General features: G+C 43.2%; 1 protein-coding gene across 2 annotated transcripts in view; it reads right to left on the bottom strand.

Moving 5' to 3' along the window:
* Window positions 1-12,569, bottom strand: part of LOC119179667 (uncharacterized) — a 224,172-nt gene that overhangs the window by 33,123 nt on the left and 178,480 nt on the right. The gene's annotated exons all lie outside the window — the stretch shown is intronic.

Below are 12,569 nucleotides of genomic sequence, written 5' to 3'. Positions count from 1 at the left end.
TGTGTTTAGCTGCCACAAGTATCGCGTAAGCTTCTGCTGTGAAGATACTTGTGCCTGGATGTAGAGGGCCAGCATCCGAAAAGGATGGGCCGACAGCAGCGTAGGACACAAAGGAGTCGGATTTGGAGGCATCTGTAAAGAACTCAGGACGTGTGTATTTGTATTGAAGTTCCAGAAAGTATGTTCGGATATGAGCAATAGGCGCATGTTTTGTATCATCTAGAAAGGACACATCACAATCTATAGTCTGCCATTGCCACGGTGGCGGATATGCTACAGGAGCCATTAAGCTGTGTTCGAGTGAGATTTCAGTTTCCTCAGCTAGACTTTTCAGGCGAACTGAGAAGGACTGCCTCATCGAAGGCCTGTTTTGAAACAGAATTGAGCTCGACAAATCATTAAGAGTAGAGTATGAGGGGTGCTTCTTATCCGCTTTCACTTTAAGGAAACAAACAAACGACATGTAAGTTCTCTGCAGATGAAGCGACCACTCATTTGACTCAACATAAAGGCTTTCTACGGGGCTGGTGCGAAAAGCACCCGTAGAAAGGCGGATGCCCAAATGGTGCACAGGGTTCAGCATCTTCAAAGCACTTTGAGCTGCAGACTGATAAACAAAGGCCCCATAATCTAAGCGGGTGCGAACGAGGCTTCGATACAGATTCATGAGGCATTGCCTGTCAATACCCCAAGTAGTACGTGACAAGACTTTTACAACATTCATGGCTTTTAAACATTTTGTTTTTAAATACTTTATGTGTGGTACGAAGGTCACCTTGTTGTCCAAGATTAAGCCTAAGAATTTATTCTCGGCTTTGACGGACAGATGTTGCCCGTTCAGTCAAATGTCAGGTTCCGAGTGCATGCCTCTCTTTCGGGAGAACAAGACACACGTGCTTTTTCCTGGGTTCAGCCGGAATCCGTTTTCCTCTGCCCATTTGGAGACCTTGTTTAAACCCAGCTGAACCTGCCGCTCACACATTGCCAAGATGCATGACTTGAAGCCAAGCTGGACGTCGTCGACATATATACAATAGAACATATTGCGGGGGATGGACAAGTGCAAGGAATTCTTTTGATGAGAAGAAGTGTGCAGCTAAGTACACCACCTTGTGGCACGCCTGTTTCCTGGACAAATATTTGGGAAAGAACTGTGCCCACTCGGACACGGAATATCCGGTTTAACAGGTAACTTTCAATTATTTGAAACATTCTTCCGCGCACGCCAAGGTGGGACAGGTCTCTTAGAATTCCAAAACGCGATGTTGTATCATAAGCCTTTTCGATATCGAGGAACACATAGAGAAGAGAAAATATTGTTTATGGACGAAGGCGTCTCTGATCTGTGCCTCGATACGAACAAGGTGGTCTGTGCCTCTCATAACCTTTCCTTGCTTAAAGTTCATCAAGGTAGTCCCTACGGTGTCATATCAGCCTCAATTAGATAGTTTCTAGAGTGTGTTACGCCCTCCATAAAACAGCACAAATAAGAACAGGGGACAAAGAAGAGACAAATACGAACGCTCACCCTGGTCTCTTTTCCTGTGTTCTTACTTGCACTCTGTTTTGCGAAGAATGATGAACAACCAACATGCTCAAGCAATTTCCCTTTCGAAGAGTGTTTGGAGTTAGTGGATATGTGACTGCATATTTCTTTAGTCTGTTTCTTTAATAAATATACATTATCAACGTTGATGAGTGCAAGTACTTTTTGGTTTTTCAAGTCTCAAACAGTGCGATGATTTCGATTTTCTTTTGCCAGAGTTCCATAGTAAAATTTAATTTTGTGTAGGGGAAATCACATAGGTTACCATACTCATCTAGCTGAATTGCAATTTACTTTTCATTATGTCTTCAATATGCCAATGAATACTAGTGTCATGCTTTTGCGAAGAATGCTGCACAATGCAAAGTGTTATTCAATTTTTATAACATGATTTTATTAGGTTTAAAACTTGCTGTTTAATTGCTGATGCGTATTCTACTTGGTGGGTTGTTGCGGTCTGGGTCGGACGTAATTTCAATGGCAAATGCACGATCACGTCTACGTGTGTGCATATCTGTCAGCTTCATAACTTGCAGTGTTTTGTGCTGAAAAGCTGTTCAAGCAGTAATATTTCAGACAAACCAAAGTTTAAGGGAAGTAAATGTGTAACATCCTGAGTGCGGGCTTTTAATGGCAATACTTTATTTAAGTTAGTATTTCAGAAATATTTATTTCAAGATTTTACATAACTTTATTTCACTACAGATTTATCATCCCGTTCAATTTAGTGAGAAAGACGTACTTAGTTATTTTCCATGAGATAAGCACTTCATTCACATGTTCTTGCTTGAAATGGAGCTCATTCATGCACTTTCCATTGTTATTGACGTATATACAAAGAAATAATATGGGCATTCCTTTTTCAGTGTCATTCTGTATGTTTTATTTTTTTGCGCTATTAAGCTGCCTAAATGTGCTTTTGACATCATATGTGTTTATGATTTATGTACTCAGATGCATACGAGGAACACCTCAAGGGGCATGAAAGCAAGCTAACAGACGCTCAGCGTCACCGGAACATGAACCGGGATCTGGCAGATTTGTTGAAAGTTTTGAAGAAGTGAGCTAGAAGAAGCATGCGGAGGGGGAGGGTACCCTCTGCTTTTCCCGGCAAACCAGTCGGAGCGGTCGCCGCCTGACGCTACAGGTGACATCGAAGCAGCAACCGTACCAGCAAGAAAATTGTTTTTTATATACATTGTTCATTTTTAAATTGTTGCACATTATTTTGCACCATCTTTTTGTGGGTGAGCTATCACTCATGAAGTGGTGGTGCAAGGTCACGTTATTTCACGTTAATTGATATCACAGCTAGAACACACAGAAAATAAAAAAGATTTAGTCCTTGCAGCAAGGCTGCTAGTGAAGTGCATGTAAACGCTTTTCTTGTGCAAGGACTAATTTTATTTATTTCTAACAGAAGCTACATTTATTATGCCGTCCAGCTATAGGAAGATTTAGCTGGCATTTTTTCTATTACATAAAACCCTGCATTATTTTGTTGGAGTATGAAGGCAGCTTATGATGTCCAGCACATTATTTAGGTAGCTTCTTAACACATTTATTTCTTCCAAGCCTTTGTTTCCTCATCAAGGCTGTTTCACATAGCAAACATATTTCAACTTCATACAACATATTACAAATTAAATATTCATGCATATTTATACACAGTACAGCTTTGCCAACAACGTGAATGGCCAATTGCTTTCACTCGAGATCTAGGATGTCCATTTGATCTTTGCATAATGCAGCAAATAGCTGCACGGTTTCTGCATTATGCTGATTTTCGTAAGCTGCTTATCGGATATTTTAGCATGATATGGCACTTTCCGTAAGCTAGAGATGTCCGCATCTTTCCGCACGATATGGCGTTTTCCGTAAGCTGCGGATGTCCGCATACTTGGTGCAGAAGACTGAGGCGCTAAAAACATATCGTGAAGCAGGAAGAGCAGGAGAGAAGACAGAACAGCGCCAACTACCGACTGTTTAATGACCGTCCAGAAAAAACACAGGAAAGAAGACACAACCGCCCATGCGGTTTTGTCTTCTTTCTACCATGCAGATTACACTTCTATTGTAGTGTTATATAACACACAACTTATGGGCCAGCTTTAATGAACAAGAAGATTATAGATGAAGCAATTGCTTTAAAATATATCGTGGCTGCATGGACGCATACAAGCAATGTAAAGCGCAATAAAGTGAGGACGCATGAGCTTTTCTTGACGCTTCAGTTCTACATGGATACTTCAACTGAGCTGCACAGAAATTTAATTGATGTCTGTGTGTGCAACATTGTCCATTTTGAACTATCTATATATATACCTAGAATTCCTACTGTAAGTAAAGCTATGTAGCGCTCCATAACTCTTCCTTTTATTAGGGCAATTTTTCAAACAATGAACATTATTCATTTTCTGTCTCTTGACTTCGGGCCCGCAGTTCTTGGTTTGGCTCGATCACAATTGTGCAGCCCTTATTTTGGAGGAATCAAAAAACGTTAACCAAAATATATTTTAGAACTGCTTCTCGGTTAATATTGCCGTCCCTCAACTGCCACAAATTGCGTTGAGTCATAGTAAGTCTCACGCATACCTAGGGCCTACCCTTGAAGACGAAGCTGGTCCGGCTGTGAAATGCTCAGTTTTTTCCCAAATAAATTTTCGGTTTGAGTTTTCTCACGTCTCGAGTCCCTTCACAATCAAGCAGACCCAATTTTCCCCTTAGTCCATAATTTTGTTATATTATAAAACAAATTAAAAAATGTCATAATAAAAATAAAATACTAATAACTGCTGTGCAAAAACACAGTCCCACATAGGTACTTGAATGCAATATTTCTTTTATTTTGTTTTAGTACCTAACGCATTAGAAAAGAAAGCAGTACATAAACATTGCAAAAAAGCTCAAAAAAATTGAGACAGTGGAATTCGAACCTGCGCCACTGAGGCGTGCTCGCGTACGTGAACTTAGTGCATTAGCTTGCTAAGCCATGCGCGCCGAAGAGTGCGGGGTTGTTTAAGATATATATACAAATTTGCTGTTTACACGCTATGTGTTTGCATATTTATGTACGATATGCAATCGTATCTATTGCTGTGTGCATATGTTTTGTGATTGTATATACGGCACATGCTTTTCGCATGTCTTTCAACTATAGATTGCCACCACATCGCGGATGAAAACAAGTGTTTTTACGCCCACACACAAGCTTGAGCAGTTGAAGGTTGTTTCCCGGGGCTTTCTTGCGAGTGAGTAGGCCACCACAGGAAATGAGAGTGATAGGCCAATAATCCCTGCATCTAGCTGTATCGCACTTAGTAGCTTTATCGTTCAATGACAAATTGAGCGCGGGGCGCGACGCTAATGCGCATAACCATGCCTCGCGTAGTGGCGACATCAGCTGATTTCGCCGGCCGGCTTGCTTCGATTTGCTTCAGAGCAAAGAAATGTCATGCCTTGAAAGATCGCGTACTGCACTATGTCAAAATGTTACCGCTTTGTAGTCATCCTATGATTCATTGAGAATTGATAACTCTGATACGACTACTAGAGAGCTTTGCGTCGGCGACACGCACCGAAGGTAAAACCGCACTACGTCTGTCATAGAAGCAGTAGGTCGCTGTTGTCTGCTAGAACAAAAAACTAAACAGAAGAAAGACCTGCAAAAATATTCATAATTTGTAACTTGTTTCTTGAATAACCGTTTATCACTTTTAAAGTTATTTTGCCAGATAACATACATTTTTTTTAGTTTATTGTAGCGACAGAGAGAGAGAAAACATTAATTGAAGGAAGCTTGTGAGTGAAGGTGGGAAGGTCCCTTATTACAGGAACCCTCTGGCTTGGACAGTCCGCCGAGCTCGAGCGATGAGTTGACGTTGCTCGACCAGGTCCGGCTGGGAGATCGCAGCCTCCCACGCTTCACTTAGGAGGTCTTGGTCCACATCTGGTGCTGCTGCTCATAGTCTTGGGACGCTTACTTTGCACTGCAGTAGGAGGTGTGCCAGAGTGTCTGCCCCATTGCAGTGAGGGCAGATGTAGCTGTGCAACGTTGGCCTCATATGGTGCAATAGTACGCCGTGGGTGAACGTGTTGCTTTGAAGACGCCTATAATGATGATGATATATGGTGTTTTTTGGCGCAAGGGCCATTTGTTGGCCAAAGAGCGCCATTTCATCTTACTAAAAATATGGACAATGATTGTGATAAGCGGCTGTATAAGGGCCATAAAATTCCTCGCAATAAGGCGGGTAAGAACATACAAGTAATAAAATGATGACCATGCCGTGAAAGATGTGTGTGGTGTGAATGATGACAAAAGTTGGTGATAATAAGACGATGGTGGATATGTATGGCATTAGCACAAGTGCCTCACTCGTTCACACCCTTGCGTCCAAGGGCCGTGAGGCATGTGCTTTCCTGTGTAGCCACCGCAGCAAAAACCTCTCAAGAGAGGTCGTGCTATGGTATGCCCGGGTATATGATATGAAAATTATGAATTTCCTTTAAAAACGCTAATAGTGATTTGTGACTAAAAAGCGGTTCCCTACCGACGAACATTGCAGGGTGTAAAGGTATATGTTGTCGGTAGGATAGTGGGAAGTGGTGTCTTCTTAGACTGTCTAAATGTTTACATTGAATTAAAACGTGAAGGACTGTTAATGTCTCACCACATTTATCACACAATGGTGGATCATCACCGGATAAAAGATGTGTGTGTGTCGTGTATGTGTGTCCTATCCTGAGTCTTGTTAGTGTTACCTCTGTTAGACGTGATTTTGATACTGGTAGCCAATGGCCAAGGTGTGGCTTGATAACGTGTAGTTTGTTTTGTGTGTGTGTATCCCACTTGCTCTGCCAGTAGTCCCTGAGGTTTCGTTTGAGCGACGGCTTAAGATCAAGGGCCGGGATTGATATAGATGTAATGGCGGTGCTCTCATGGACGGATGCAGCGAGCTGATCCGCCCTCACGTTGCCTTGGATCTCACGGTGCCCTGGCACCCAGCACACTACAACATGTTGTTTGTGTGTGTAGAGTGTGCACAAAATGGAGTAAAGTGAGACAAGGACTGGGTTTTTTTGTTTTTTAAGACTGCGCAGAGCCGTTACCACACTGAGGGAGTCTGTATAAATTACTGCTTTTTGTATTTGTAATTGTTTGATGTGTTTAGCTGCCACCAGTATCGCGTAAGCTTCCGCTGTGAAGATACTTGTGCGTGGATGTAGAGGGCCAGCATCCGAAAAGGATGGGCCGAAAGCAGCGTAGGACACAGAGGAGTTAGTCTTGGAGGCATCTGTGAAGAACTCAGGACGTGTGTATTTGTGTTGAAGTTCCAGAAAGTGTGTTCGAATATGGGCAATAGGTGCATGTTTTGTAACCTCTAGGAAAGACACATCGCAGTCTATAGTCTGCCACTGCCACGGTGGCGGGTATGCTACAGGAGCCATTAAACTGTATTCGAGTGACACTCCAGTGACCTCAGCTAGACCCTTCAGGCGAACTGAGAAGGGCTGCCTCATTGAAGGCCTATTTTGAAAAAGAATGGAGCTCGCCAAGTCATTAATAGTAGAGTATGAGGGGTGCCTCTTGTCTGCTTTCACCTTAAGGAAATATACAAAGGACATGTAGGTTCTTTGCAGATGAAGCGACCACTCATTTGACTCAACGTAAAGGCTTTCTACGGGGCTGGTGCGAAAAGCACCCGTAGAAAGGCGGATGCCCAAATGGTGCACGGGGTCCAGCATTTTCAAGGCACTTTGAGTGGCAGACTGATAGACAACGGCCCCATAATCTAAGCGGGTACGAATAAGGCTTCTATAGAGGTTCATGAGGCATTGCCTATCACTACCCCACGTAGTACGTGACAACACTTTTATAACATTCATGGCTTTTAAACATTTTGTTTTTAAATACTTTATGTGTGGTACGAAGGTCAACTTGTTATCCAAGATTAAGCCTAGGAATTCATGCTCCGCATTCACAGACAGACGTTCGCCGTTCAGTTCAATGTCGGGTTCTGAGTGCATGCCTCTCTTTCGGGAGAACAGGACACACGTGCTTTTTCCTGGATTCAGCCGGAATCCGTTTTCCTCTGCCCATTTGGAGACCTTGTTTAAACCTAACTGAACCTGCCGTTCACACATTGCTAGGTTGCATGACTTAAAGCCAAGCTGGAGGTCATCGACATATGTACAATAGAACATGTTGCGGGGGATGGACAGGTGCAAGGAATTCATTTTAATAATAAAAAGTGTACAACTAAGTACACCACCTTGCGGTACTCCCGTTTCTTGCACAAATGTTTGCGAGAGAATACTGCCCACACGGACGCGGAATTTCCGATTGGACAAGTAACTCTCGATTATGGAAAGCATTCTACCGCGCACACCCAGGTGAGACAAGTCTCTTAATATCCCAAAACGCCATGTTGTGTCGTAGGCCTTCTCGATATCGAGAAACACTGAGAGGAAGTATTGTTTGTGGACGAAAGCTTCTCGGATCTGTGCCTCGATACGCACCAGATGGTCGGTGGTGGATCTACCCTCCCTAAACCCACACTGAAATTGGTCGAGCAGATTGTGTGTTTCAAGGAAATGTAAAAGTCGGCGGTTTATCATTTTTTCAAAAAGTTTACAAAGGCAGCTGGTTAGTGCAATGGGTCTATAACTTGAAACTGAGGAAGGGTCCTTGCCCTGTTTCAAAATAGGGATAACAATGGCCTCTTTCCAGGAAGCAGGGATGGTGCCTGAAAGCCAGATAGCATTGTATAGAGAGAGTAAAGTTTTTCGCGTTTTGAGCGGCAGGTTTTTCAACATTTCATATGTGACACGGTCGTAGCCTGGGGCGGAATTATTGCAAGAGTTTAGAGATGTTTGTAGCTCAGCTAAGTTGAAAGGTTGGTTGTATTCCTCGTAATTTGTGCACTTGGATTCTAGTTTCCGCTTTTCCATCTTTGCTTTGTGTCTTTGGAAAGTTTCAGTGTAGTGTGACGAGCTAGACACCTGCTCGTAGTGTGCACCGAGGAAGTTCGCTTGATCTTCCAGGCTATCACCCTGTGTGTTTACGAGTGGGAGTGAGTGTACTTGTCTTCCTGCTACCCTACGAACCATATTCCAGACTTTAGCCTCTTGTGTATATGAATTTATCCCTGATAAAAACTTGTGCCAGCTTTCTTTTCTGGCCTGCCGACGCGTTCTCCTGCCTCGAGATTTTATTTTCCTAAAGCTCTCAAGGTTTTCCGCCGTCGGCGAGTTCCGCAGCAACCTCCATGCCCTGTTCTGTTCCTTTCGTGCATTCTGACACTCAGTGTTCCACCACGGAACGTGTCGTTTGCCGGGCAGTCCAGATGTTTGTGGAATGCACTTGGTTGCTGCGTCAGTAAGAAAAGCCGTGAAGTACTGCACAGCTTCATCTATGCCTAACCCGCATATGTCAGTCCAATTCAGGTGAGTAAGCTTTTGAAATTGTTCCCAGTTGGCTTTGTTTACCAGCCATTTGGGAACATGTGGAGGACATTCATTTATTATTGGTGTACTCAAAACTAAAGGGAAATGGTCACTTCCGTATGGATTATTTATGACTTTCCAATGAAGTAATGGTACAAGTGAAGGAGATGCGATACTGAGGTCTATGGAAGAGTAAGTTTTGTTGGCAAGGTTATAGTATGTTGCTTCTTTCCTATTCAACAGACACGCACCCGATGAAATGAGGAATTGTTCAATGAGACGACCTCGTGCATCACAGCGAGAGTCACCCCACAGACCATTATGTGCGTTCAGGTCCCCAAGGACCAGATAAGGTTCAGGTAGTTCGTCTATTAAAGACTGGAATTGAAGTTTTTCGAGACGGTGGTGCGGAGGTATGTACAAAGAGCAGACAGTGACAAGTTTGTTTAGAATAACTGCTCGGACAGCCACCGCCTCAAGGGAAGTTTGAAGGGGTAATTGTGTGCATGCTATACCTTGACTTACTATAACCGCTACACCACCGGATGGTAGCATGGCATCATCTCTATCCTTTCGGAAGATGATGTAGTTACGTAAAAAGTTTGTGTTAGTTCGTTTTAAGTGTGTCTCTTGTACACACAGCACTCTTGGATTGTGTTCATGGAGGAGTTCTTGTAAGTCATCGAGGTTTCGAAGAAGGCCTCGGATGTTCCACTGTAATATTTCTGTCTGCATATTTAAACAAGAGAGATGCTGCTGTGTGTACAAAGAGTATCCTGTGTTGGAGTGAGCTAATTAATTCAGGTGGCAGGACGGTTGTCCGGCCCCGTTATTGGTTTTTTATTTTTCTTGGCGCGCTCCAAGGAGGCGCCCCCCTCTTTTGGTACCAAGGGTACCGTTGTATCCATTGCCTCCTCAGAGGCACTGGGTGCCCGCACATGCGAGCTCGTGGTTCGGATTTTAGGCCTCGCCTGGTGATGATGATATATGGTGTTTTTTGGCGCAAGGGCCATTTGTTGGCCAAAGAGCGCCATTTCATCTTACTAAAAATATGGACAATGATTGTGATAAGCGGCTGTATAAGGGCCATAAAATTCCTCGCGATAAGGCGGGTAAGAACATACAAGTAATAAAATGATGACCATGCCGTGAAAGATGTGTGTGGTGTGAATGATGACAAAAGTTGATGATAATAAGACGATGGTGGATATGTATGGCATTAGCACAAGTGCCTCACTCGTTCATACCCTTGCGTCCAAGGGCCGTGAGGCATGTGCTTTCCTGTGTAGCCACCGCAGCAAAAACCTCTCAAGAGAGGTCGTGCTACGGTATGCCCGGGTATATGATATGGAAATTATGAATTTCCTTTAAAAACGCTAATAGTGATTTGTGACTAAAAAGCGGTTCCCTACCGACGAACATTGCAGGGTGTAAAGGTATATGTTGTCGGTAGGATAGTGGGAAGTGGTGTCTTCTTAGACTGTCTAAATGTTTACATTCAATTAAAATGTGAAGAACTGTTAAAGCCTCACCACATTTATCACACAATGGTGGGTCCCCACCGGATAAAAGATGTGTGTGTGTCGTGTATGTGTGCCCTATCCTGAGTCTTGTTAGTGTTACCTCTGTTAGACGTGATTTTGATACTGGTGGCCAATGGCCAAGGTGTGGCTTGATAACGTGTAGTTTGTTTTCTGTGTGTGTATCCCACTTGCTCTGCCAGTAGTTCCTGAGGTTTAGTTTGAGAGACGGCTTAAGATCAAGGGCCGGGATTGATATGGATGTAATGGCGGTGCTCTCATGGACGGATGCAGCGAGCTGATCCGCCCTCACGTTGCCTTGGATCTCACGGTGCCCTGGCACCCAGCACACTACAACATGTTGTTTGTGTGTGTAGAGTGTGCACAAAATGGAGTAAAGTGAGACAAGGACTGGGTTTTTTTGTTTTTTAAGACTGTGCAGAGCCGTTACCACACTGAGGGAGTCTGTATAAATTACTGCTTTTTGTATTTGTAATTGTTTGATGTGTTTAGCTGCCACCAGTATCGCGTAAGCTTCCGCTGTGAAGATACTTGTGCATGGATGTAGAGGGCCAGCATTCGAAAAGGATGGGCCGACAGCAGCGTAGGACACAGAGGAGTTAGTCTTGGAGGCATCTGTGAAGAACTCAGGACGTGTGTATTTGTGTTGAAGTTCCAGAAAGTGTGTTCGGATATGGGCAATAGGTGCATGTTTTGTAACCTCTAGGAAAGACACATCGCAGTCTATAGTCTGCCACTGCCACGGTGGCGGGTATGCTACAGGAGCCATTAAACCCCTAGTGAAAATCTGTAACTGGGAATCTAACTGGTTTCAACTGGTATTAACTGGTATCAACTGGTCCCAGTTGGGAACTAACTGGTCCCAGTTGATGCCAGTTGCAACTGGTTCCAGTTAGCAACTGGTCCCAGTTGGGAACTAACTGGTCCCAGTTGATGCCAGTTGCAACTGGTTCCAGTTAGCAACTGGTCCCAGTTGGGAACTAACTGGTACCAGTTGATTCCAGTTGCAAGTGGTCCCAGTTAGCAACTGGTCCCAGTTGGGAACTAATTGGTCCCAGTTGAAACTGGTTCCAGTTAGCAACTGGTCCCAGTTGATTCCAGTTACCAACATGTCCCAACTCAACTGGCCACCCACAGGGACCACAGGAATTTCATGAGCATGCCCTTGAACTGGAAGCAGTGCCCAGCTGAAAACCATAAGCAATTCAATTGGAAGAAAATGGTCCAAGTTGTGCCCTAAATAGAAATGCTGCCAGTTTTTTTTGGTTTTATGAATCGTTACAGTGAAAGAACAGAAAAAAATTGAACTAGATGTATGTGACACACTGCTGCACTTGAAGGAATTGGTTTTATCCATAGGTTTTTTGTCCTACTCATTGTAGGGTACTGTATTACCAGCCTAGTAGTACTTTAAAGGACCAGTATTAGAATAGATTACAATGAGTAACTGTCATCTTGCAAATGGTGAGTTGTGGTTTATAAATGAATTATTTTTTCTTCTTTAGATGTCAGCCTCTTTACATTGTTTACCTCGATATTAGAATAATCTGAACAGTTTTACTTAATCTCGTATTTTTGAAAATCCTATTATTGTGAAATATTTCATATCGAAATTGAGCAACACAGTGCACTCAGTCGTACGCTTTAGCATAATTACATTGAACTAATATCAAACAGCTGTTGTCAATCTTTTTACATCCATCACGGCCTGATTGACGCCCGAGTATTAATATTATCATCTTGTTGGAGCATAATAGTCTTGTGTGCAGTACAGCGGTTACTTCCGTGCAACAACTAAATGTGGGGTAGTGCCGACAGTTATCCCAACTGAGACTACTGCCGACATGCTGCAGACACAACTATATTAGAAGCAAATGGCTTGTGACTTATTCCATGTGGCTAAACAGCACGAAAGGTTTATTCATACAAGTACATTCATCCAAAGGAACATAACCAAAGGTTACACGATTAAACCCATATAATAATACAAGCAAAAGGGATTGCTTGAGTACTATTTTGAGAACAGTAGTAGT

Source organism: Rhipicephalus microplus, chromosome 7 (assembly GCF_043290135.1).
Source record: "Rhipicephalus microplus isolate Deutch F79 chromosome 7, USDA_Rmic, whole genome shotgun sequence".
Classification (NCBI taxonomy): Eukaryota; Metazoa; Arthropoda; class Arachnida; order Ixodida; family Ixodidae; genus Rhipicephalus; species Rhipicephalus microplus.
The sequence above is the reverse complement of the archived record's forward strand: the minus strand, read 5'-3'. Positions and strand labels throughout refer to the sequence as shown.